At 38.7% G+C, this 25,968-nt stretch overlaps 8 non-coding genes and 1 pseudogene across 8 annotated transcripts; all 9 read right to left on the bottom strand.

The window, feature by feature from the left end:
• Nucleotides 1–4,178: 4,178 nt before the first annotated feature.
• LOC133563901 (U4 spliceosomal RNA) lies at nt 4,179–4,308 on the bottom strand (annotated as a pseudogene).
• Nucleotides 4,309–4,902: 594 nt separating this feature from the next.
• LOC133563903 (U4 spliceosomal RNA) lies at nt 4,903–5,043 on the bottom strand. Its single transcript, XR_009809177.1, has one exon. It is a non-coding gene; the product is annotated as a U4 spliceosomal RNA (small nuclear RNA).
• Nucleotides 5,044–5,622: 579 nt separating this feature from the next.
• On the bottom strand, nt 5,623–5,764 carry LOC133563895 (U4 spliceosomal RNA). Its single transcript, XR_009809172.1, has one exon. It is a non-coding gene; the product is annotated as a U4 spliceosomal RNA (small nuclear RNA).
• Nucleotides 5,765–17,536: 11,772 nt separating this feature from the next.
• Nucleotides 17,537–17,678, bottom strand: LOC133563898 (U4 spliceosomal RNA). The gene has a single exon (XR_009809174.1). It is a non-coding gene; the product is annotated as a U4 spliceosomal RNA (small nuclear RNA).
• A 1,429-nt stretch (nt 17,679–19,107) lies between these two features.
• On the bottom strand, nt 19,108–19,248 carry LOC133563927 (U4 spliceosomal RNA). The gene has a single exon (XR_009809198.1). It is a non-coding gene; the product is annotated as a U4 spliceosomal RNA (small nuclear RNA).
• A 359-nt stretch (nt 19,249–19,607) lies between these two features.
• On the bottom strand, nt 19,608–19,747 carry LOC133563897 (U4 spliceosomal RNA). The gene has a single exon (XR_009809173.1). It is a non-coding gene; the product is annotated as a U4 spliceosomal RNA (small nuclear RNA).
• Nucleotides 19,748–20,595: 848 nt separating this feature from the next.
• LOC133563904 (U4 spliceosomal RNA) lies at nt 20,596–20,737 on the bottom strand. The gene has a single exon (XR_009809178.1). It is a non-coding gene; the product is annotated as a U4 spliceosomal RNA (small nuclear RNA).
• A 369-nt stretch (nt 20,738–21,106) lies between these two features.
• On the bottom strand, nt 21,107–21,254 carry LOC133563905 (U4 spliceosomal RNA). Its single transcript, XR_009809179.1, has one exon. It is a non-coding gene; the product is annotated as a U4 spliceosomal RNA (small nuclear RNA).
• A 1,504-nt stretch (nt 21,255–22,758) lies between these two features.
• Nucleotides 22,759–22,897, bottom strand: LOC133563893 (U4 spliceosomal RNA). The gene has a single exon (XR_009809170.1). It is a non-coding gene; the product is annotated as a U4 spliceosomal RNA (small nuclear RNA).
• Nucleotides 22,898–25,968: the final 3,071 nt, after the last annotated feature.

The raw sequence follows: 25,968 nt of genomic DNA, 5'->3' as shown, positions 1-25,968 counted from the left end.
GCCTTTCTCTGCTGCATTCAGGCGAAAGTCTGGGTACACCCTGGACATACACACATATATATATATGTATATAAACACACACACACACATGTATATAAATATATATGTATATATATATAATATATTATATATATATAATATATATCTATATCTATATATATATATATATATATATATATATATATATATATATATATATATATATACAGGACTGTCTCAGAAAATTAGAATATTGTGATAAAGTCCTTTATTTTCTGTAATGAAACTAAAAAAATTGAACTGTCATACATTCTGGATGCACTACACATCAACTGAAATATTGAAATATTGCAAGCCTTTTGTTGTTGTAATATTGCTGATTATGGCATACAGTTAAAAAAATCAAAAATCCTATCTCAAAAAATTTGAATAATTCCTCACAGCAAGTAAAAAAAAAAGATTTATAACAACTAAACAAATTCAAACATTTGAAAATGTCAATTAATGCACTAAGTACTTGGTTAGGAATCCTTTCGCATGGATTACTGCATCAATGCAGCGTGGCATGGAGGCAATCGGCCTGTGGCATTGCTGAGGTGTTATGGATGCCCAGGATGCTTCAATTGCGGCCTTTAGCTCATTTGCATTATTGGTTCTGGTGTCTTTAAAGCTTCTTCTTCACAATACCCCACAAATTCTCTATGGGGTTCAGGTCAGGGGAGTTGGCAGGCCAATCACGGACAGTAATGCCATGGTCAGTACACCAGTTGCTGGTGGTTTTGGCACTGTGGGCAGGTACCAGATCACGCTGGAAAATTAAATCATCATCTCCATAGAGCTTTACAACAGATGGAAGCATGGACTGCTCTTGGTACACAGGTGCATTGACTCTGGACTTGATGAAACATAGTGGACCAAAACCAGCAGCTGACATGCCTACCCAAACCATTGCTGACTGTGGGAACACACTGGATTTCAATCACCCCAAGATTAAGGGGTGCGTCAGGTGCGAATTTAGAGCAACCTTAATACTCTTTTTTTTTTTTTTAAACCAAATTTCCGCCGGCACTACTGGGTACTCCTAAATATCCCCATGCATACATTCAATCCTCACCAGTTTAGCCTCCCTCAAAGCCCCAGGTCGAACCTGGTTCTGGTGGATCAGAGACTGCTCACAGAAGGGGGGATGGGTGTGGGGGATCGGCTTGTGATTGAACTGCCCCAGCTGTGGCTGATCGTCTAATCACCTGTCATTCTTATTAGTAGCGGTCGGGGCCATGAGAATGCACACACGCTGGAGACACACGCTGGAGAGACACGCTCGAAAGACACGCTCGAAAGACACACCGGAGAAACACATGGGAGAAACTGAAAAGTCGCGGAACAGACTGGTGTCGCTGTGTGTGAGCAAATTAAAAAGATTGTTAAAACAAGACTTCCTGTGCTCCAGTGCGAGTCTGTCGGTGTCAGGGGAACTCACGGGAGAGGAAACTACTACACAAGTCTTTTGGCCTTATATATGAATTCTCAAAATCCTTTTCATTGCATTTCAGCGGTTTGATTGCAGTTCAACTCTTTTATGCTCATCAAAGCTCTAAACATTATGCATCGTGATTTTTGGCCTCTTCTGGTGGTTAAGGGGCGCAATTACACCAAAACAACATTTTCTTGTTTTTCAAACGGCAATAATGAGATTAATTAGATTTTCATAGAAAAGCATAGCAATACATCAGGACCAGGAAGAAATGTCAGATTGCTATTCTTTAAACTGAACAATCACATCACATAAGGAACACATGTAATGCCCATTTTGGACCCTAGGGTTGCACAAGGGTTAATAACACAAATATTTCGAGCAATTGTTAGCGCAACGTGCATCAAACTCCTGAGACAAAAGAAAGCATTTGGGATAACTGCACCATGACTTTTCCAACCCTGAAGGCTTAATTTATGTATCACAATGCAGTGTTTGTATATGGATAAAGTGCTTTACTGATACGGCTTAATTTTGGCCATCTTTCACCACCGCCATCATTATCTTCCTGATCTCTGCCTATCATGAGACAGGAAGCTACAAGCAAATTAGCAGCAGCAGGGAGGAAAACCACTTGCGAACAGGTAACAAAAACAGATAGACAGTGGGGTCATGACACAACAGAGAAAAAGGAAAAAAAATCCCTCCTGACATTGCGCCCTCAAAAATGATGAACATTGTTAGAATTTCACAGCTGAGCCCTGACAGAAGCTTCATTTCATACCTGCCAGCTCTACAGCAAGCAAGACTGCAATGTTGAGCTTCCATTGAGTGTATTTTCCTTCACACGGCAGAAAATACAGCACCTTTTGCAGAAGACCCCACCCGACTGGCATACTCCAGCTTTTACAAATCAAACTTTGTTTACAACTCTAGAGGAAGCTACCGTATGTAAATTACATTATCGTTTGACAAATGGTGATTGCTCTCCTGCTCCATGTGAAGTCAAAGCAACATCTGGACACACCTCCGACTGATTATGTGGGGAAGGCATTGAAGGAGGACAAACAACATTGATAAATATTTAATGTTGCACTACAACTGCCAGAAATGGAAATTGAACCAAATAACACGAAATGTTGTAATAGATTTCCTCGAGGAACTGAGAGACTGTGTGAATAGACCAAGGAACTAATCCTGGGATCCTGCGTGTTTTGTTTATGTTTGGTAAAGCTTAAGACAGACAAAGCCACACGTTGCCATTTCATTTCAAACAGTCAAACTTCTATCACTGATAGGCAAGGTTGGGTTAGTGAGAGCTGTAGTGTGACCTGTGCAAAATGGCATCTTCTGTGAATTTAAAACTATAGCCGGGGCTAGAAAGAACATGACTGATGAGGCAACATCAAGTGCATTTTAGGTTGTACTAAATAAGAGATCAAATGTTTCAGTATACAAAATCATAATAAAAAGATCAAAACAAATATATTATTATGAAATGTAACTTTTTTGTACATATGTTACTCTAAACATAATGAAAAGTATTCTGGTACAAAATGTTCACACCACGGACATAATTTTGTTTGAAACGTGTGTAGTTAGAAGGATGATGAAGACTGCCCTCTAGTGTACAGTAATGAGTACCTAACACTCTTAAAACGCTAGTACGTCAGGGGTTTACAAACTTTTTGACTGAGGGGCCGCATTGGGTTAAAAAAAAGTAGACTGCAAGTAAAGAAACAACATATACTGTACATATATATATATATATATATATATATATATATATATATATATATATATATATATATATATATATATATATATATATATTATGGTTGACAAACGATTTAAACATTTAATCGCAATTAATCACATTTTCATACTTAACTCAAAATGAATCAGCAGATAGATATTGTTTGGCATCATTAATAAGTGTAGCCTCGATAGGCAATATTCCAGTTTTAACAACATTAATGGGCAATTAATTTGATTTGATGAAATGTATTTTAAACATTATGCTTTTTTAAACAGCTCCACACAAGAACAACAAACAGGCTTATAAGGACAATGAAAAAAAATACCTGCAGTGTTTTGGTATCTTGCCAGATTTTATTGAAATACAGAATTTGTATTCCTACTTTAGGAGCTCTTGCACTTAGAGAAAGAGCTACACTTTTAAGTTGAAATACCATTTTCACCCCTTAATGACACAAAATGTGGATTGTTGCGATCATGCTTTTATTGTCAAAAGTATGGTTGGTTATGTGATCTGTGATATTTCTACCTGAATAAATGCTTCTGATATTTTGTACATTACATGTCGTACAAGTTAATGGTCTTCGTATTGCTGCATGACAAAGTTTTAATATTCTCTATTTATTAATAAAATGTAATATTTAACTTGCTAATTATTCTATAATTGAGGACTCAAACAGAACATGTTATAAAAGAATTTATCACATGTTCCATATTCCTAAATTGATGTACTAAAATGTATTTGAGAAATCATGATCGAATTGTAAGAACTTTTTTTTGTTAATGTTGTTAAACAGAGTGTACAGTGTTGCACTTTTATTTTGAATCCGGAAAAGTGTGTGATTGGTTTCAGTAACTGTATTAAGATGTTTTCAGGGCAGATCGGCTCTAGGCAATAAAAAAAAGTCCCCTTTTCACTTCCTGCCTGCCATCTTTCATTTCTGTTGAGCTTTTATGTCATCTTACTTACTAAAGAAGTCACAACAATAATCTACATTTCATGCAACCATGGCAGGGCATTAAGTAAAGTTTACAACTAGCGATGATCACGCCTCGAATAAACCTCATGGGCTACGATACTGACACTGCACAAGGAAGTCAAGTATAAGTTCAAGGCCATTCAGTCATTACCCAGCTTACATTTCACAGTTACGGTACTTCAGCATGGAACTTTCATTCATTAAATTAATGGACTCGCATCACATAGTTGGCAAACTCTTTTATTCTTTGTTTTGTAAAACTGTTGTTCGAAATAGCAAATTTTGGGGCGGTATAGCTCGGTTGGTAGAGTGGCCGTCCGAGCAACCTGAGGGTTCACAGGTTCGATCCATCCTTCTGCCAACCTCGTCCCTGCCGTTGTGTCCTTGTGCAAGACACTTTACCCACCTGCTCCCAGTGCCACCCACACTGGTTTAAAATGTAACTTAAATATTGGGTTTCACTATGTAAAGCGATTTGAGCCACTAAAGTGCTATATGAATATAATTCACTTCACTGTTTATTTCTTATCATTTGACTGTTTGTTTGAATTTTTACAAGAAAATATTGTGCTTTTGTACAGTATAATTCTCTAAGGTGTCTTATCTATACATTTTCAAGGAAAGAGTTTAGGATGTAGTTTCATTGACAGACCAGCCCCTGCTATGCAGAGGTTTTCATTAATGAGATCTTGATGCTAACAGAAAGATTACTCTCAATGGAGACTATCAACAATTGCCAAAGCTCACTATATTTTCAGTCCCTATGGCAGAGTATAGGGTACAATTTTCAACTAGCAACAATCACACCTCAGATAAAACTAATGAGCTATGACACTGCCACTCCATGAATACAGCAAGTGTGTGTTCAAAAAATTTAGTCAATACCCAGCCTACATATCACAGTTACGGTATTTCAGCAGAGAACATTCATTCATTAAATTAATGGACTAGCATAACATAGTTGGCAAACTATTTTATTCTTTGTCCTGTAAAACTGTTGTTCGAAATAGCAAATTTTGGGGCGGTATAGCTTGGTTGGTAGAGTGGCCATCCCAGCAACTTGAGGGTTACAGGTTCGATCCATGCTTCTGCCAACCTCGTCCCTGCCGTTGTGTCCTTGGGCAAGACACTTTACCCACCTGCTCCCAGTGCCACCCACACTGGTTTAAAATATAACTTAAATATTGAGCCACTAGAGAAAAGTGCTATATAAATATAGTTCACTTCACCATTTGTTTCTTTGATTTGACTGTTTGTTTGAGCTTTTACAAGAAACACATGCTATTGTGCTTCTTGTACGGTATAGTTCTCTAAAGTGTCTTATCTATACATTTTCAAGGAAAGAGTTTAGGATGTAGTTTTGTTGACAGACCAGCCCCTGCTATGCAGAGGTTTTCATTAATAAGATCTTGATGCTAACAGAAAGATTTTTCTCAATGGAGACTATCGACAATTGCCAAAAGCTGACTATATTTCCAGTCACTAAGGCAGAATATAGAGTAACATTTTCAACTAGCAACAATCACACCTCAGATAAACCTCATGGGCTATGACACTGCCACTCCATACATACAAGTGTGTTCAAAAAATTTAGTCAATACCCAGCCTACATTTCACAGTTACGGTACTTCAGCAGAGAACATTCATTCCTTCATTAAATTAATGGACTAGCATAACATAGTTGGCAAACTATTTTATTCTTTGTCCTGTAAAACTGTTGTGTGTGAAATTGCATATTTATTTGTTATCATTTTACCAACGTTTGTTTGAATTTGTACTAAAAAAAACATTCTAATGTGCTTTGTGTACAGTTGATTATATAAGGTGTCCTCTTTTCAAAGGAGGAGTTAAGGATATAGTATCATTGGCAGACCAGCATTTGTTATGCAGAATTTTTCAATAATGAGATCTTGATGTCCACAGAAAGTTCAGTCTCAGTGGAGACTATCAAAAATTGCCCTAGCTGACTATGTTTCAAGACATCAAGGCAGAGTGTAACTGTTGCTACTAATAATTATTACAATTTGTTTTATTTCTCTAAAAACAAATAAGGTAATTTCATAAAAGGGAATTTAAACCAAAATGCATGAAAAAAAAAACCCTCAAAAACCCCAGCAGGGTTTTTGAGGGTTTTTTTTTTCATGCATTTTGGTTTTTGAGGGTGCATGGGAGTTTGCCCAACCAATCTACATGTGCTTTATGGACTTGGAGAAGGCATTCGACCGTGTCCCTCGGGAAGTCCTGTGGGGAGTGCTCAGAGAGTATGGGGTACCGGACTGTCTTATTGTGGCAGTCCGCTCCCTGTATGATCAGTGTCAGAGCTTGGTCCGCATTGCTGGCAGTAAGTCGGACACGTTTCCAGTGAGGGTTGGACTCCGCCAAGGCTGTCCTTTGTCACCGATTCTGTTCATAACTTTTATGGAAAGAATTTCTAGGCGCAGCCAAGGCGTTGAGGGGATCCGGTTTGGTGGCCACGGGATTAGGTCTCTGCTTTTTGCAGATGATGTGGTCCTGATGGCTTCATCTGGCCGGGATCTTCAGCTCTCACTGGATCGGTTCGCAGCTGAGTGTGAAGCGACCGGAATGAGAATCAGCACCTCCAAGTCCGAGTCCATGGTTCTCGCCCGGAAAAGGGTGGAGTGCCATCTCCGGGTTGGGGAGGAGACCCTGCCCCAAGTGGAGGAGTTCAAGTACCTAGGAGTCTTGTTCACGAGTGGGGGAAGAGTGGATCGTGAGATCGACAGGCGGATCGGTGCGGCGTCTTCAGTAATGCGGACGTTGTATCGGTTCCGTTGTGGTGAAGAAGGAGCTGAGACGGAAGGCAAAGCTCTCAATTTACCGGTCGATCTACGTTCCCATCCTCACCTATGGTCATGAGCTTTGGGTCATGACCGAAAGGATAAGATCACGGGTACAAGCGGCCGAAATGAGTTTCCTCTGCCGGGTGGCGGGGCTCTCCCTTAGAGATAGGGTGAGAAGCTCTGCCATCCGGGAGGAACTCAAAGTAAAGCCGCTGCTCCTCCACATCGAGAGGAGCCAGATGAGGTGGTTCGGGCATCTGGTCAGGATGCCACCCGAACGCCTCCCTAGGGATGTGTTTAGGGCACGTCCAGCTGGTAGGAGGCCACGGGGAAGACCCAGGACACGTTGGGAAGACTATATCTCCCGGCTGGCCTGGGAACGCCTCGGGATCCCCCGGGAAGAGCTAGACGAAGTGGCCGGAGATGGGGAAGTCTGTGCTTCCCTGCTTAGGCTGCTGCCCCCGCGACCCGACCTCGTATAAGCGGAAGATGATGGATGGATGGATGGATGGTTAAAAATGTCATTTCATGCCTTTTTGTTAAGTTTGTGGGCATACATTTATTTTGAAGTGTCTCGTTTGGTCTGTCGACGGATGTAAGGAAGCTACTTTCGGGTATGAGTGCACATTTTCTTTGATGCAATGAGAAGGGAGAAAGAGATCGACTGATTGTCCATCCATCCATCCATTTTCTACCGCTTATTCCCTTTCGGGGTCGCGGGGGGCGCTGGCGCCTATCTCAGCTACAATCGGGCGGAAGGCAGGGTACACCCTGGACAAGTCGCCACCTCATCGCAGGCGACTGATTGTAACAAAGACTAAAAAAAGTCACAAGGACTTTAAGCGTTTGGGCTATAAGAGCCAGAAGATCACAATTTCCTCCTAAAAGAAGCATACAGGCCAACGAGGTATTTGTTTGTCATTTGTTGGTATTTTACTTGGTATAATGTTTGATCCACATGCTGTGCATGTTATTATTTTTACGTTTGTAACGTGCTTTATTTATTACAGTTTTCACGTTGAATTTGAAGGGAAAGGAAGCCTTCAAATAAATCAGTTCAAGAAAGCCATTGTGTCTGTGCTATTTGGAGGGAGTTACAGTGAAAACTCGCATTGTTCAGCGACGCAGTGGAGAACGCTGAGACTCTCGGCAACATTAAAGAACCTGGGCAGCGCAGCTGACGCAGCACTCATCAGCACGGAGTAGAAAATCCCTCTTCCCTTTTCCCCCCCTCACGCACACACACTCAAAATTAAGAAACACAGGTAAATACAGCGTTTTGAGTAGGCTGTTAAGAAAATATTATTGGCTAATAAGGAACACTGGACACTAAAAGAGTGATTAAGAGACTGAAACCTATGAAGATACTGTGGAGTGTGTGGTAAACGTCTGGAAAAGTCTGCTCATTTAATTTAAGTTAAAAGAACCTTCTCATACAAGAGACATTTAAAAGGGTGTTTTGCTAAATAAGTGAAAGTAGGCTATTGGCCATTTAATATTGAAGCATTCCTATTGTCTTTGATATTTTCCAATTGCCTTTGATTGCATATATTTAAGTTTTGAAGTGATATAAACTGCATATCTTTTGAGTGTTTTGCAAAATGACATTCAAAGATTGAATACGAAGGTCCTGCAGTCCTGGGTTCAATCCCAGGCCCGGGATATTTCTGTGTGGAGTTTGCATGTTCTCCCCGTGAATGCATGGGTTCCCTCCGGGTACTCCGGCTTCCTCCCACCTCCAAAGACATGCACCTGGGGATAGGTTGATTGGCAACACTAAATTGGCCCTAGTGTGTGAATTTGAGTGTGAATGTTGTCTGTCTATCTGTGTTGGCCCTGCGATGAGGTGGCGACTTGTCCAGGGTGTACCCCGCCTTCCGCCCGATTGTAGCTGAGATAGGCCCCTAAAGGGAATAAGCGGTAGGAAATGGATGAATGGAATTTAAGATTTGTATTTGTTTAAGCTCTAAGGTATTTACATTTAAGGTATCTACATTTTACTGATATATCTAAGGGTGATTTAAAATGTATTCTATTGCTAATATTTTCTGTTGATACATATTGGACAATTTAAAAACATTTAAAAGTGTGTTTAATTGAATTGATTAAAAAATTTCAAAGTCAGGTAGGCCTACAGAACAGGTAAGGGACAGGGAAGATGTCCTCCTGACACCTGTACTGGCTTATGAGTGGTGTTGAAGAGGAAAAGCAGCAAGAGGAAAATCAACAGCTGAGGAGAGGTATAAGACTAAGAACCCTAACAGAAAAGGGTAAAGGAATGCAAATGATGAAAATCAACACGCTTCAGTTTAAGTTCAACGCCAGTTATGAAAGATGGAGAGCTTAGGCTAAAACTGCTAAGACACCATTATCATCAAAAGAACTTTTGGGCGAGTCATTGGTTAATTCCATTATTGGTGAAATCAAACGTCTTTCTGCAGATGTTATGAGTGCTTATGAAGAGCTACGCCAAGTTTCAACTCCAGAACAGGAAACGCGACGAAAAGTTGACATGTGTACATAGACTTCCACTTTCATTCTCTCTGTAGCTGCAAGCCGTCTGGATGGAAATATTCTAGAAGAGGAGCCAGAATGGCCAGAAGCTGGTTCTATATTCGACTCAACTTGTAAAAGCTCTGTCATGTCTATTTTGAAAGGTTACACAGTGCAAGGAAGCACCGAATCTTCTGTGGGTTGCCAAGACGCTGCCGCTGAAGCTGCTGCAAGCCAAGCAAGAAAGAGAACAATTGGAATTAAATATTAATTCCAATTCCTTTTTATTGTTATCATTGTCATAAATAACACTTAAGTCATACATGTCAACGAGATTTCATTTGAGCTTTGTCCAGCGGCATAGAAACTGCATTGAAGTGCAGGTTGACCATAGTTAATAGTTTAGCTTAGCATTTGTTTATGACAACACGTATAGAGGAACGTGGGGGGGAGCAGTCAGATGTCTAATGGGTGTTGCGTTGATGCTGCAGCAATGCAATGTCAAGAGCACAATTATTGAGGTGGTGAAGAGTGAGGTAATAAGATGGTCGGGGGCAGCAAGGGGGCAGGCTGTTCATTTAGCAGTCTCACAGCCTGGGGATACAGACTGTGAGACATTCTGGTAGTCCTGGCGCAAATCGATCTGTACCTCCTTCCAGAGGGTAGCAGGTTGAAGAGGCCATGTGCTGGATGATATTTGTCCTTCAGGATGTTGAGTACTCGCTTTAAGCAGCGAGCTGCGTACATGGCACTCATCTCTGGGAGTATAGTCCTTGTGATTTTCCCTGCCGTTTTAACCACTCGCTGGTGGGCCTGTTGGTTTGCTTTAGTGCAGCTAGCGAACCACACTAAAAGCCATAGGTGAGGACACTGCTGATGGCACAGTTGTAGAAGTTTATCAATGATTTCTGCGGAATGTTTGCACATTTTAGTTTCCTTAGAAAGAAAAGACGTTGTTGAGCCTTTCCAACTGTAGAAGCAGTGTTAATGTCCCAACATTGAAGCTAGAAAGAAGATAGCTGAACAAGAGGCAGGAGCCCGAGAGCGTCGCTTACATCAAGAAGAAGATGAAGTGAGGCGAAGAACACAGAGAGAAGAAGATAAAGCTGAAATAAAAGCTCAATTAGACATGCACCTGGGGATAGGTTGATTGGCAACACTAAATTGGCCCTAGTGTGAGTGTGAATGTTGTCTGTCTATCTGTGTTGGCCCTGCGATGAGGTGCCGACTTGTCCAGGGTGTACCCCGCCTTCCGCCCGATTGTAGCTGAGATAGGCACCCCGCGACCCCAAAAGGGAATAAGCGGTAGAAAATGGATGGATGGATAGAAGAAGAACATGTAGCTCCACAAAGAACTCTAGAGGAAAAACGGAAAAAAGATAAAGAAATTGGAGACAGTCTTAATGCAGCAAAGGCGAGAATGCTGATATATAATCAAAGGAGTGTCAAAGAAGAGCGGAGTGACGTGCTAGGAGATGATTTTGAAGAAGATAACCAAGTATCTGCACCCTCAAGTCATCTGTCTACACATTGGCCTTCCGTATCAAAAGTTAAGAAAACCTCCAATGACAGTACAGCCAGGCTCGTTAAGGTGCTAACACGTGCTTTAAGTGCCAACAGAATCCCAATTCCTGAATCTCCAACATTCAGTGGGGATCCATTGAAGAATAGTGACTGGAAACTATCTTTTCAAATTTTTGATAGATCAGAAGAATATACAAGAGAATGAGAAGATATACTACCTACGAAGATACATAGGTGGTCAAGCCAAGAAAGCCCTTGATTGTTACTTCCTGCTCGGAACTGAATCTGCCTATACTGCTGAATGGGAGAGTCTAGAGGAGCGATACGGAAACCCATTTACAATTGCAAAAGCGTACAGAGATAAGCTCCATGTGTGGCCTAAGATAGGTTCTAAGGATAGCCTTGAGCTACGAGAGTTCACACATTTTCTTCGCAGTTGTCAGGCTGCCATGGTTAACATCAAGGCAATGGAGCTCCTGAATGACTGTAATGAAAACAGAAAGCTCCTTTCTAAGTTACCAGATTGGTTGACCGCAGCTTGGAATCGAAAGGTTATGGAAATGGAACAAGAGAAAAAACAATTCCCCTCTTTCAGTTTTTTTTTCATATTTCTAACATGGGAAGCTAAAGTCGCCTGAAACCCTATCACTTCAGTGCAGTCGCTGAAATCAAGTGAGACTGACAAACCAAGGTCCGTAAGACAACAAAGCTTTGGAGCAAAGACGTTGTACACAAGTTCTAATGAAAAGACTGACAAGTTTCAATGAAAATATTACATACTCCAAAGAAAAGAATGCCATGACATGCATTCTCTGTAAAAGGAACAATCATACATTGCATAAATGCAGGAAGTTCATGGAGAAAGCTGTGGCAGACAGAGTCAAGTTCATCCAAGCTGAACGTTTATGCTTTGGTTGTCTTCAGTTTGGACATCGCTCAAAGAACTGCAGCAATAAGAGTGTTTGCGACACATGCGAAAAGAAGCATCCAACTTGTCTGCATTAGGAGCAAACCAAAGATGAACAAAAGCCACCGCAAGCCAAGCCATGTACAAGTCAAGAAAATCCTAATGAAATACCTTAAGCACCCCAAAACAAATAAATAACCAAAGATGCTACTTCATGTAGAGTAATACTTCAAAAAGCTAACATACAAACGGCTGCAATAATCCCAGTCTGGGGAGAATAGAAGATTGAAATAAAAATTTAAAAAAATCGGTCTTAGCCTGGGCCCTGGAGTGGGGGTGCAGACTGAGGCCAAGGGGAAAAAACTAAACAAAAAAAACAATTCATAGCCATAGTACACATCCCTCTTACATGTGTGTAAGAGAGAAACATCAAAGAACACAGAGGACATTAAATACATTAAAGCAGCAGATACAACCAGACACTTCTACATACAGCTATGAATAAAAAGTAAAATAAACATATACACTGTGGTGGCCTCTGCGGTGTTTCACGCCATTGTCCGCTGGGGAGGAGGGAGCATGGCCAGAGACAGGAGCAGACCCAACAAAGCAACCAAGACAGCCGACTCCACTCTCGGCCAATGTCCAGTCCGCATGGATGAGCGAGGATACGTCCAAGGTGACTGAGGTGTCCGACACCTGCTCACCCAGTCGAGACACTGCGAAGCCTCTCCGTCCCAGCGCTCAGTGCTAGCTCCGCAGCCCTGTCCCCTCATCCGCATCTCCTTCAGTCCCTCCAAACAGACTCCGGTGTAGCAGACACCCAGCAGCTGGTCTCCATGGCCAAAAGGCTCCCGGGAGGCAGATCCAAAAGTCCACAAAAAAAAAAGCATCACAGAGGTCACGAAAGTGCCACCCCTTGTCACACAGTCCCAAAGGGTCCCGGACCAAAATGCAAAAAAATATAATAACACATGAAAACAAGAGGGAAACACAAAATGATGACACAAGAGCCCAGAGCTCCTGCCTACAGCAGCCACTAGAGCAGCGCCATCTTGGGGAAAAAAAATAAATAAATAAAAAAATAAAAAAATGATGAATCTTTTTGAAATATTTATTGCAGTAATCATCTGCAAATTTAACATCTACAAAAGTAAAACAAAAAATAAAGCATCTCTGGGTTATTTTATATTATTTAATTTCCATTTATGGCAATGTGGCTAATCCTATTTCAGATACACAAAACTAGAAAATATACACAAAACAATAAAGCCACAGTAGTAGAATAAATGAACAACTGTTGTGTGTCTGTTCAGGGAATCATTTTCTGAGAAGTAAACTGTAACGTCTCCTTTTCATTTTTGCAAAGTGGTCAATCACTCTGGACAGACATAGAAATATTACAGTAACTGTTATACAGTTGACCAGTGCTTCCCAACTGGTGGGTCGTGACATAAAAGTGGATTGTGTGTCATTTTCAATGAGTCGCAGTCAGATGTGTGCATGAAAAAAAAAACATTTTAGGGAGAAAAAAATCCAATTGTGGCAACAAAACCAGATATTTTTAGCCATTTTTCTAGTGACTATTAGTGAGTATTTTAGATAAAGGCAAACCGACTAACAAGTTGGAGGAGGACTCCGGACAGACATGGAAATATATTTTTTTAAATCTAAATGGGGCAACAAAACCTGATATTTTCAGCCATCTTTCTGAAAACAAATACTGAAATGTTACTATTTTTTCTGGAAACAAAACCAGATGCTTTAGCTGTAGCCATTTTTCTGGTGACAAAACAAGATTATTTTAGTCAAAGTCACACCGATTAACAAGACAAGTCTACTGTGCTATTTTTCTGTGAAATAAACTTGAATGATTTAAAAATTTGGCTCACGACTTGATGATAAGGAAAAATGTTTTTCTTCCTGAAGATAAACCATTTGAGAAGCACTCAACTCACACATGCTTACTCCAAATCATCATTGATGCAGAACCAGCAGACAATAACCAACATTATGTTTCATGTTCATTGGAAATTCCCCCGACAGCTCGTACAGCTAATGAATATGTTTGTCTTGATACAACTTAACTTAGCATCAACTTAAGACAATGATGTTGCCTAGCTAGCTAGGACTTCACTTACATCTCTCTTTCCTCGCTTCTTCTTCCCTGCTGCGGGCGAATAACTTTTTTAAATCCATCTAGGAGTTACAGTTTGAGTCAAATCAAAATCTAAATAATGTAATTAACAAATTGTTGTTGGCTAACGTCACCTACCTCAGCAGTGATTCTCATCCCCTCTCTCTCTCTCTCTCTCTCTCTCTCGATCTCTCAACTGAAGTCTCGATCCACACGTGAATAAATTACCATATTAAGTAGCCATGTGCTCATCGTTACGTGGAATGAATACAGTAGCAATCAATTACCATACTAAGTAGTCTGTGCGCTGTTCTCTATGTTATGTAGACTTAAAACTCTGAAGCGTTTTTTTTTTATTGGTGAAAGTTTTACTGGGGCACTGCAGATCAACAGTGGGGCACACGCCCTAGTGAAATATGTCTGGCGACGCCCCTGGATTTATCAGATTTTATTTTTTATTTTCTATAACTGGGGTGTCAAAAGTGTAACCCGGAAGCCATTTGTGGCCCACAGCTAATGTTTTAAAGGTCCACGGCACATTCTAAAAATACTATTAAAATAAACAAAAACATAAACAAAAGTGAAATAAAAAAGCTTAAAGGCTAAATGTAATTTAGAAAAAGTTGCAACGTTGATTAATAAAACAAAGCTGTTTTGTTTTTTTCAAACTGTCATTGTTCAAACATATTATTGGATCAAAATCAATGTTATTATGAATTATTGAGCTATCCAAGGTTCCGATTACTTCACATCAAATATTCCACTAAGAAAAAATGTTTTTGGTGGAAGATTTTGCAATTTTGGTAAATAAATAACCCAAAAAATTATATTTTGTTGTTTTCTTACTGTACCGAAAATGAACCGAACCGTGACCTCTGAACCGAGGTACGTACCGAACCAACATTTTTGTGTATTGTTACACCCAGGGGCGTCACTAGGCCTATATTAGGGGGGCTCAAGCCCCCCGAAATATTCATTTTGAGGTGGCCCGAATAAGAATTTAAAATAAATAATCATATAACCTGTCATATCCATCTATTATTCACTCAGTTTCCCCTCACTTCATAGCGTAAAGAGCCCTTCTGCCTACTAGCGCTGACGAGAAGAGACGCGCGGCCGCCATCTTGGAGTGGTGATCCACTCAGTGCAATTCATTTGGCAGGAGCAATGAACTGTCAGCTCATTTTATCTCACTTAATACCACTGATTTTCACACACTTTTTTGTCATACGTGTAACTATGATAAAGGACACATGTTTTGGCATGTTCATACTTTGATTAACAGTAATAGAATATTCTTATATACTATAAGTGACCAGACATCCAAGATCAAAACTGGGAATAATAATCACAGAGAAGGGGGAAAAACGGTCAGCTATTTTTAAATTGAATAAACAATATGATCAGGTTATGTATACATGTGTATATCCTACGTAAACAATGTGTGAATATTCTACATATCTATATATCTTACAGACCAATAGACTGTATCTCTGTTGCTACAACAGCAGAGAGTTTATTCTGTCTTGACACTTTGTATTGATATTTTCTATTACATTCTTCCCGTAAATGATCATGTTTACAGTGATAGTTTTATATGTATTTTTCATGTATGTTGCTTTGGATAAAAGTGTCTGCCAAATACTCAAACATATATAAACACCTGAAAGTCTTTATAATCTGCTAAAACCACCAATCTGTTTCACTGGATTCAGAATAAAACCAAAGTCTGTTTTACCCAACAAAGTTAGTATTTGAATATTGTTACTTGAAGACTTATTCTTGCTTACAGTTGTACTGTTAAGAGAGTATTGTCTTATGTTTTGCCTAAAATGAGAATGCATCATAATCAGTGGTGGCTGGTGAATTTTGTTTTAGGTGGGGCTGAAAGTTTGTAAACCAAATACCAGTAGAGGGGTCATCCTCCTCCAGAAGATTTCTTTGTGATTTTCACATACAAATATTGAAACTCTTTGCTCCTTCTCAACTCTGTGGTCAAGGTGCACAAAACCTTGTGTCTGCAAATGTAAGTAATTTAGTTTTTAAGCTTTGTGTCTCTTGTACAATCTATAGCCTGTTGTTAAAACAATGAAAAAAAAATCATTAAAAATATATGTGTTTTATTGCATTGATTTGTTATATTACTAGCTGTTGTATTATTATAGAATGGATTGTTAAAAATTTCATAGGATTTTCAGAGGGAGGAAAATCCAAGACATTTAATAAAAAAACGTAAAATTAATAAATAGATAAAGAGAAAAAGAAAAAAAAAGTTAAAAGCCATCGTCCCGTGCATTTTTTTTACTGTCCCTTGGACGTTGGGACATCTTATTATCAAGCCCTGGAATTTACATTTTATTGTTTGCATTATTTGTTTAAGCATTGCACTTTGAAGATGGTCCCTCAGCTCTTGGACAGCTTTCGCTCTTTTTCAGATCAGCAGACGGACTGGACTCTAAGTCTTACTTACAGCATACATAAACGTTTCTCACTTCTATACAGACTTCCATATATATTTAATGTCCTTAACCGACTAAAATAATAATAATAACAAAGAATCATTTTTTAAATCTTTGTTAGCCGTTTGTGAAGTTTGTGAAGTTTTGTACTCATGCTCACATCCTGTTCATCTCCTGTGGGCTAAGCCCCCCCTGTCCTTAAAGGGGAACATTATCACAATTTCAGAAGGGTTAAAACCAATAAAAATCAGTTCCCAGTGGCTTTTTTAATTTTTCCCCAAAAATTTTTTAATTTTACCCGTCCCGGAATATCCCTGAAAAAAGCTTTAAAATGCTTGATTTTCGCTATTTGCGAAGCCACTGTCCATTTGACTGTCGCAGGATATCCACACATTCTTGCCATCTCTTTGCCATCTCTGTCCTAGCATCGCCGGTAAAAACCAAACGAGGGACTTTCGCATCTCTTGACACTGGAGCAACTTAAATCCATCGATTGGTAAGTGTTTTTTTGGCATTAAATGTGGGTGGAGAGAAAGGATGGATGCAAATGTAGCTACAAATGAGGCATAACAAAGCAATATGTACATACAGCTAGCCTAAATAGCATGTTAGCATTGATTAGCATGCCGTGCTAATCGATGCACATTCTACGTAAATCAACTTAAATCCGTCCCTGATCGTGTTGTTACACCCTCCGACAACACACCGACGAGGCATAATGCCTCCAAGGTAATGAAAACAGTCGAAAAAACGGAAAATAAAAGAGCTGATTTGACTTGCTGCATGTAATGTGGTGGAGAAAATGGCGTTGACTACCTAGGTCCCGTTCTGACGTCATCGCTCCGAGAGCGATAAACAGAAAGGTGTTTAATTCGCCAAAATTCACCTATTTAGAGTTCGGAAATCGGTAAAAAAAAGTGTATGGTCTTTTTTCTGCAACATTAAGGTATATATTGACCCTTACATAGGTCTGGTGATAATGTTCCCCTTTAAAAGCTAATGACGCCCCTGGTTACACCCCTAATCTCAAAGAAAGCTATAAAAAAATTGCGATACCTGATTAAGTTTCAAGTCAATAAGGCAGGGTATTGGTCAAAAGTCTCAATTAGCAATAATCACACCTTGGATGAACCTCATAGGCTATGATACTTCCACTGCAGAAAAATGTCAAGGGAATGTTCAAGGCCATTAGGTCACTACCCAGCCTATATTTTACAGTTATGGTACTTCAGCACAAAACATTCATTCATTAAATTAATGGACTAGCAAAACATAGTCGGTAAACACTTTTATTCTTTGTCTTGGAAGACTGTTGTCCGAAAAAGCATATTTATTTGTGCACCAAGGTTTGTTTGAACTTGTACTGGAAACACATTCTAATGTTTGTTGTGTAAAGTTGAGTTTTGCAAGGTTTCCTATCAATTCATCTTCAAGTTAAGAGTTTAGGATGTAGCTTCATTGACTGACCAGCACCTGTCATGTAGAATTTTTCTTTAACGGGATCTTGAAGACAACAGTACAATGAGTATCAACAGAGACTATCAAAAATGGCCATAACTTACTATATCTTAAGACATCAAGGAAGGGAATTGGGTAAAGTATCCAACTGGGTATAATCACACCTCAAAATAACCTCATGTGCTAAGGAACTGCCAATGCACAATGATGTCAAATTAATGTTTAAGGCCATTCAGTCATTACCCAGCCTACATTTCACAGTTACGGTACTTCAGCACAGAACATTCATTCAATAAATTAATGGACAAGCATAACGTTGTTGGCAAACTTTTTTATTCTTTGTCTTGTAAGACTTGTTCGTGGGGCTTCAAGGTGGAAGAGGGGTTAGTGCGTCTGCCTCACAATACGAAGGTCCTGAGAGTAGTCAGGGTTCAATCCCGGGCTCGGGATCTTTCTGTGTGGAGTTTGCGTGTCCTCCCCGTGAATGTGTGGGTTCCCTCCGGGTACTCCGGCTTCCTCCCACATGCACCTGGTGATAGGTTGATTGGCAACACTAAATTGGCCCCAGTGTGTGACTGTGAGTGTGAATGTTGCCCTGCGACTTGTCCAGGGTGTACACTGCCTTCCGCCCAATTGTAGCTGAGATGGGCACTAGCGCCCCCCGTGACCCCAAAGGTACAAAATGGATGGATGGACTTGTTCGAAATAGCATATTTATTTGTTGATCAAGGTTTGTTTGAACTTGTACTAGAAACACATTCTATTCTGCTATGTGTACAGTTGACATATGTAAGGTTTCCTGTCAATACATCTTCAAGGAAAGAGTAAAGGAGGTATTGTCATGGACAGACCAGTATCAATCAATCAATCAATGTTTACTTATATAGCCCTAAATCACTAGTGTCTCAAAGGGCTGCACAAACCACTACGACATCCTCGGTATGCCCACATAAGGGCAAGGAAAACTCACACCCAGTGGGACATCGGTGACATGACCCAGTGGGACGTCGGTGACAATGATGACTAAGAGAACCTTGGAGAGGAGGAAAGCAATGGATGTCGAGCGGGTCTAACATGATAGTAATTGTCATGCAAACTTTTTCATTAATGAGATCTTGATTTAAACAGAAAGATGAATCTCATTGGAAACTATCAAAAATTGCCATAGCTGACTCTATTACAAGTCATCAAGGCAGGGTATTGGATCAAGTTTTCAATTAGCAATAATCACGCCTCAGATAAACCTCATAGGCTAAGATACTGCCACTGCACAAAGATATCAAGCAAATGTTCAAGGCCATTCAGTCATTACCCAACCTACATTTCAGAGTTACGGTACTTTAGCACAGAACAATCACACACTTAATAAATGTACTTTTATAACATAATTGGAAAACTCTATTATTCTTTATCCTGAAAGACTGTTGTGGGAAATAGCATATATATTTATTTTAATTTGACCAACGTTTGTTTGAACTTGTACTACAAACACATTCTATTGTTCTTTGTGTACAGTTGAGTTATGCAAGGTTTCCTATCGATACATTTTGAAGTTAAGGATGTAGTTTCATTGACAGACCAGCACCTGTCGTGGTGATTTTTCATTAATGAGATCTTGAGGTTAACAGAAAGATGAAGTTCAATGGAGACTATCAATAATTGCCATAGCTGACTATATTTCAAGTCATCAAGGCAGGGTATTGTATAAAGTTTTCAATTAGCAATAATTACGCCTCGGATAAAACTCATGGGCTACGTACCGCCACTGAATAAAGCTGTCAAGTAAATGTTCAAGGCCATTCAGTCATTACCCAGCCTACATTTCGCAGTTTTGATACTTCAGCCCAGAATATTTATTCATTAGATTAATGGACGTGCATAACATAGTTGGCTAACTATTTTAATCTTTGTTTTGTAAGATTACCGTGTGAAATATTGTATTTATTTGTTATCATTTGACCAACGTTTGTTTAAATCTGTACTAAAAATACATCCCAATGTGCTTTGTGTACAGTTAAGTTATGTAAGGTGTCTTATTTTCAAAGAAAGAGTTTAGGATGTAGTATCGTTGACAGATCAGCACATGTCATGCAGAAATATTAACGAGATCTTAATGTTAACAAAAAGATGAGTCTCAATTAGGGGTGTATAACGATACATGTATTTGTATTGAACCGTTTCGAGTCGGTTTGGTTCGGAGGTGTACCGACCGAGTTTCCACACAGATACATTATGTAACGTACTGCACGTTGTGTAAACAATGCACACCGAGGCACAATAAACGGCATGCTAGCAGCAACCGGGCAATGATAAGCTGAACTACCGCCTCTATTCGCCGGATATGACTTCTTTAGAGGGGCTATCCGGGTGGAGTTTCTCAAATGCCTCAAATGCCCGGCATTTTAAGTTAGGGTTGTGCGTTTTCAATGTACGTTCAGAGTTAAGAAGGGGTTAAAAACAAAAAAAATTGTGCACGTTACAATTAAATTTACAATTAAAGTTCAGAAATCGGTAAAAAAAAAAATGGTCTTTTTTCTGCAACATTAAAGTATATATTGACGCTTACATAGGTCTGGTGATAATGTTCCCCTTTAAAAGCTAGTGACGCCCCTGGCTACACCCCTAACCCTAAAGGAAGCTATAAAAAAGTGTGATACCTGATTAAGTTTCAAGTCAATAAGGCAGGGTATTGGTCAAAAGCTTCAATTAGCAATAATCACGCTTCAGATAAACCTCATGGACTATGATACTACCGCTGAACAAAGATGTCAAGTGAACGTTCAAGGCCATTCAGTCACTACTCATTCTACATATCACAGTTACGGTACTTCAGCACGGAACATTCATTCATTAAATTAATGGACTAGCATAACATAGTTGGCAAACTCTTTTATTGTTTGTCTTGGAAGACTGTTGTTCGAAATAGCATATTTATTTATTGACCAAGGTTTGTTTGAACTTGAACTAGAAACACATTCTATTGTACTTTGTGTACAGTTGACTTTTGCAAGGTTTCCTATCAATACATCTTCAAGTTAAGAGTTTAGGATGTAGTTTCATTGACTGACCAGCACCTGTCATGCAGAATTTTTCATTATCGAGCACTTGAAGTCAGCAGAAAGATGAGTCTCAGCAAAGACTTCTTGAAGATGTATGTATCAAAAATGGCCATAGCTAATTATAATTTAAATAATCAAGACAAGGTGTTGGGTAAGGTTTTCAACTGGGTATAAACACACTTCGAATATCCCTCATAAGCTAAGATACTGCCAATGCACAATGATATCAAATAAATTTTCAAGGCCATTCAGTCATTACCCAACCTACATTTCAGAGTTACGGTACTTCAGCACAGAATAATCACACATTTAATTAATGTACTTGCATAACATAATTGGAAAACTCTATTATTATTTATCCTGTAAGACTGTTGTGTGAAATAGCATATTTATTTCTTATAATTTCACCAACCTTTGTTTGAACTTGTACTTAGTGATGGGTTGATGAGGCTTCATGTATCGTTTCGACACGTTGCAAAACTGTATTGCTACTATGTCAATACTGTGTCACTAAATACTGACATCTGCTGGACATTAAAAATCCCTACAGGCAACCTATGTACCGTCTCAACTGACACTGATTTTATGACCTAGTATATACAATAATATAAACCAAATCATTGTATTTCATTTAGGATTATTTCATATCTTCATTCAAATAAAAATAGTTTGTTATCTTTTTTAGATACAGTCAATAAATAATGTGAACCTGATTGATTGATTGATTGATTGATTGATTGAAACTTTTATTAGTAGATTGCACAGTTCAGTACATACTCCGTACAATTGACCACTAAATGGTATACACATGTATCATAACATGGAAATCTAAGAGAACGTGTTGTGAATGAGGGGATACTTGTGGACTTGGATTTTTTTTTTTTTTTTTTTTTTTACATGCGCTCTGAATACGCTCTGTTGATTGATTGGTTGAAACTTTTATTAGTATATTGCACAGTACAGTACATATTCCGTACAATTGACCACTAAATGGTAACACCCCAATAAGTTTTTCAACTTGTTTAAGTCGGGGTCCATGTTTATTAATTCATGGTAAAAGAGCTAATGGATTCAAACAAGTGTCCTTTGGAACTCAGCATAAACAACTTCAATCCTAAACTCTACCAACTGAGCTATCGAGAGAATGTTTGTAACCGCTTTTTAATGTAACAAATAGGATGTATGTGTGGGTGGAACATTGCTAGAAACTTTGAGAAAAACATGATGAAACGACATGGAAACTTACACAAATATATTTTTGTCCGATATATGATCAAAATATTCCCACACGGTGGAAATGATGTTCGCGACGATAAATGACAAATGACCAACGACTGAAGTGCGGCGATTCTGTTGGCAGCAGCATCTCCTTGACAGATGCGCTTCCTTATAAACACAGTTTGTGCGCAGGCGTCAGTACGACACCGTTCGCGTATCGGTCACGTGACCAAAACAGCTCATGAGCGGTCACGTGACTTTCTAAGAGCGGTACGTGCACCGAAACAGGGTTTCGCGCTATGCGCTCGACGCATGCGCCGATGCATCGGTGTTGCCGGACCCATCATTATTTGTATTACAAACACATTATATTGTTCTTTGTGTACAGTTAAGTTAGGCAAAATTTCCCATCAATACATTTTCAAGTTAAAGATGTAGTTTCATTGACCGACCAACACCTGACGTGCCGATTTTTTCATTATTGAGATCTTGAAGTTAAAAGAAAGATGAGTCTCAACGGAGACTACTAAATATTGACATAGCTGCCTGTTTCAAGTCATCAAGGCGGGGTATTGGGTAACGTTTTCAATTAGCAACAATCACGCCTTGGATAAACCTCATGAGCTATGTTACTAACACTGCACCAAAATATCAAGTAAACGTTTAAGGCCATTCAGTCACTACTCAGCCTACATATCACAGTTATGGTACGTCAGCACAGAACATTCATTCATTAAATTAATAGACTAGCATAATATAGTTGGCAAACTCTTTTATTCTTTGTCTTGGAAGACTGATGTTCAAAATAGCATATTTAATTATTGACCATGGTTTGTTTGACCTTGTACATTCTATTGTTCTTTGTGTACAGTTGACTTTTGCAAGGTTTCCTATCAAAACATCTTCAAGTTAAGAGTTTAGGATGTAGTTTCATTGACTGACCAGCACCTGTCATGCAGAATTTTTCATTACGTGATCTTGAAGTCAACAGATGAGTTTCGATGGAGACCACCAAGATCTTCCTTTGCTGACTATGTTTCAAATCATCACGGCGGGGTATTGGGTAAAGTTTTCAAATAGCAATAATCAAGACTGAGTAATACTTTGTTATACAATTTGATAAATAGTGCTGTATTTTACTTTTTTATCTCTTTTTTTCAACCAAAAATGCTTTGCTCTGATTAGTGGGTACATGAATCAATAACATGTTCCCGATTTATTAGGATTCTCTATTCATTTAATTACTAGGATTTCAGCAGGATCTACCCCAGTCTGCTGACATGCAAGCAGAGTAGATTTTTGTAAAAAGCTTTTATAATTGTAAAGGACAATTTTTTATCAACCAATTGCAATAATGTACATTTGTTTTATCAAACAATCCATGTTTACTTATATAGCCCTAAATCACTAGTGTCTCAAAGGGCTGCACAAACCACAACACAAACCACTACGACATCCTCGGTAGGCCCACATAAGGGCAAGGAAAACTCACACCCAGTGCGACGTCGGTGACAATGATGACTATGAGAACCTTGGAGAGGACGAAAGCAATGGATGTCGAGCGGGTCTAACGTGATACTGTGAAAGTTCAATCCATAATGGATCCAACACAGCCGCGAAAGTCCAGTCCAAAGCGGATCCAACACAGCAGCGAGAGTCCCGTTCACAGCGGAGCCAGCAGGAAACCATCCCAAGCGGAGGCGGATCAGCAGCGCAGGGATGTCCCAAGCCGATACACAGGCAAGCGGTCCATCCCGGGTCCCGACTCTGGACAGCCAGTACGTTTTAACTATTAAACAAACCAAAAATATGACTTATTTTATCTTTGTGAAAATATTGGACACAGTGTGTTGTCAAGGTTATGAGATGCGATGCAAGTGTAAGCCACTGTGACACTATTGATTTTTGTTTTTTTTAATAAATGTCAAATGATAATGTCAACGAGGGATTTTTAATCACTGCCATGCTGAAATTATAACTAATATTGATACTGATTGGTTTGTTTTGTGTCGTGTTTGTGTCTCCTCTCAATTGCTCTGTTTATTGCAGTTCTGAGTGTTGCTGGGTCAGGTTTGGTTTTGATATTGGATTGCATTGTTATGGTATTGCTGTGTATTGTTTTGTTTGATTGATAAAAAAATAAATAAATAAACGATTTTAAAAAAATGAGAATCGATTCTGAATCGCACAACGTGAGAATTACGATACAAATTCGAATCGATTTTTTCCCACACCCCTATTCAGTACAGAACATTCATTCATTAAATTAATAGACAAGCATAACGTAGTTGGCAAACTCTTTTATTCTTTGTCTTATAGGACTTGTTCGAAATAGCATATTTATTTGTTGACCAAGGTTTGTTTGAACTTATACTAGAATCACACTGTATTCTGCTATGTGTACAGTTGACTTCATTCATTTCATTCATTCATTTTTTATTTATCTCCTTCATCGATGTGCATTTTGATCGATTCACAATTATACCTCAATTATACAATTTAAATTCACACAACAATGCCTGAGAAGGAGCCGGATGAAGAAAAATCGTGTAGTTTCCTGCCCCCTTTGACATAATACATTATCTTACTTCATGAATATCATTTAAACCAACAAATACATCCAAATGTAATGAAACAATCAAAAAAACAAGAAACACACAACACATGAAAAACTTCATGAAGTATAAACCAAACTGAGAAAATTATGATATTAATATACACCTCACGGAATGATACAAAGCAAATACAAAACCAGACAAAAAAGAAGTAAACTAATAAATAAAAAGCAAAATGTAAACACTTATGGCTATCTTATTGTTCTATCTTTATATATGTTTTTCAATTGGAATATATTTTACAGTCTTTTATCTCGTTATAAAGAGAATTCCACAATGTTACCCACACATCTGATGTACACATTTGTTTTAAAGTTGTCCTTGAATATTGCTTTTTGAAATTACCTTTTCTTCTATGTTTTGTATTCTCAGAAGTGATGACAAACATTTTTTGTAAATTTGCTGGTAATGTTTTACTTCTAGCCTTAAACATGACACACAATGTCTGTAGCTTTACTAGCTCCTGAAGTTTCAGTAGTCCAGAGTTAATAAATAATATGTTAGTGTGTTCTACGTAATCTACTTTATGAATAATCCTTATAGCTCTTTACAGTAGTTGATACAAGGCCTTTACGTTACTCTTATATGTGTTCCCCCACACTTCCACACAGTAGCTGATATATGGCAATATAAGTGTACAATACAATATACGCATTGCCCTATAATCTAACACATATTTGACCTTGTTTAATATAAAAATACTCTTTCCGTACATGTGCAATATGAGATTTCCATGTCAGACCGTCATTTAGTATCACTCCTAAAAATCTAGGTTCAGAAACCCTTTCAATATCAATTCCATATATTGACAGTTTGATGGTTTTCTCCCTTTTCCTCTTACCGAAAATCATAAACTTAGTTTTTTTGTACACATAATGACAATTTATTGACATCAAACCATCTCTTAAGTTTAACCATTTCCTGTTCAATAAGGATTGGTAACGCTTTTAAGTCATGTCCCTAACTATAAAAATTGGTGTCGTCCGCAAATAAAACAAATGTCAATAACTTTGATACCTCACATATATCATTAATATACAAAATAAACAATTTAGGTCCCAAAACTGACCCTTGTAGAATTCCACATTCAATCCTCATTTGTTCAG

Source organism: Nerophis ophidion, linkage group LG12, assembly GCF_033978795.1.
Source record: "Nerophis ophidion isolate RoL-2023_Sa linkage group LG12, RoL_Noph_v1.0, whole genome shotgun sequence".
NCBI classification, from domain to species: domain Eukaryota; kingdom Metazoa; phylum Chordata; class Actinopteri; order Syngnathiformes; family Syngnathidae; genus Nerophis; species Nerophis ophidion.
This window is presented reverse-complemented; position numbering and strand designations above follow the sequence as displayed.